Here is a 1,823-nt window from a genome sequence, read left to right on the forward strand (position 1 = left end):
CAAACGTCTTCAAATTCTCAACAACTGGATAAATCCTGTCAACAACAAAAGTAGAACATGAGTAACTTTCTGATAACTTGTTGACTCTCTCAGTTTCTATCTTTTGTGTTGCCAACTTCAACTCCAAATCAGCACATTTCTTTATGTGAAAGTTGACAATATCAAGCTGTCCTATGTAAGCTTTCTTCAATGTATTCATTGCCACAGCTTGCTCACCGTCTGAATCAGTATACTTATTGATTTCTCTGTTCATTGTATCATATGATTCTTTCAATCTGTTTATGTTATGTAACAACTCATTGTTTTGTTTGATTAGAGAATCACAGTTCATGCACTTTTCAGGAACTTTAACTGGTTCAGCATCAATTTTGACTTCAAATTCAGGAACCTCTTTGACAGTCCTATTTGATCATAAAAATTCAGCTCTTCCCTTTTCTCAGCTTCGGCTTCAGCTTTCAATCTCTCTTCCTCTTCTTCCTCTTCTTCGAGCTTTCTCCGTCTTGCTTCAGCAGCTTCCATGACTTTCCTGCATTTTTCAGCACATTTTAAATCATAAGCATTTGCAATGAAAGCATTAACATTTGAAGTGTTTTTGGACATCTCTTTGGTCATGAGTTCTTGACCTGGGCAAAAATTATCCCAACTAAAACCTTCAGCCAATTTTTCATCATCTTGTTCTGCCAAACACACTTTTCTGTTTGTTGGAAGATACTTATCCCAGGTAAAATTATCATATTTTCCTAGACATGCTCTTTTTGACCCGTCAATCACATCTCTCCCATGTGCAGTTTGTGCCTGATGATGTGCTGGTGGTGTGACTTGATGATAAATCGCCTTTTTGTGATAATCGTTGTTTCCAAAAGGATTCTGGGCACCAGTAGCTTCACGATTTTTGCACCCCCTCTTGAAATGCCCCTTTTCCCTACAACGAAAACACGTAACTTTAGATTTATCAAAGCCTAAAGTTGAAACATTTGCATCACGAAATCATCTCGGCCTGTAATTTGTTTAAACATCTCAGCTCGTCTCATCACGCTAGCCATGCACCATTTAATGTCCATTAATTCCATTTCTTCAGCATCAATTTGATCATAATCTTCTTTCGTAAGCATTGGATTACCGATCTTTCCGGCTACAAAACTACTATAAGACTCCAACACCATTCCCAACAAAGACGTTTGATTTTTGGCAACTTCTTCAGAATAATCTTGATCACTTTCAAGATTTAATACAATATTGCACTGAAGTCTTCTTCCATTCTTTGTTGCAGAAATGTTTGGATCGAATGACGAAAATCTTGTGCTGCTTGATCCCTGGGATGATTTATTTTCAGAAGAATCTTTCACACTGTAAGCAGTTTCAATCTTTGGAGAAATATTTGTTGTTCCAGTAACACCACTCTTGTAGTACAAGCTGATGTCCTGTTCTCCATCATAATTCTTCATCCTGGTGATCTTTCTCTGCTCCATCTCTTGAGCTTCCAGGTGTTTGATGAAATCTCCCAGTGTCATATTTTTGTAATCTTTTCTGTTGGATCTCAGCATCATCAGAAACGTTCCCCATGTTTCATGTGGTAGCGCATCTGCAAGTTTTTCAATCAATTCATCAGTATCCTTTTTAATACCAAGTTTTGTCATATTTCTCACCAAATTACAATATCTATCAATTATTTGCTTGGTGTTCTCAGATTTCAAGCCACGAAACAGATCAAATTCTTTCTTCATGAGAGACATTTTGTTTTTAAGCATATCATCACTTCCAACAAATTTTGCTTCCAATTCTGTCCAAATTGAATGAGCAGTTCCATCATGTTGAAGCAATAT

The sequence above is a fragment of the Helianthus annuus genome, chromosome 16, assembly GCF_002127325.2.
Source record: "Helianthus annuus cultivar XRQ/B chromosome 16, HanXRQr2.0-SUNRISE, whole genome shotgun sequence".
NCBI classification, from domain to species: domain Eukaryota; kingdom Viridiplantae; phylum Streptophyta; class Magnoliopsida; order Asterales; family Asteraceae; genus Helianthus; species Helianthus annuus.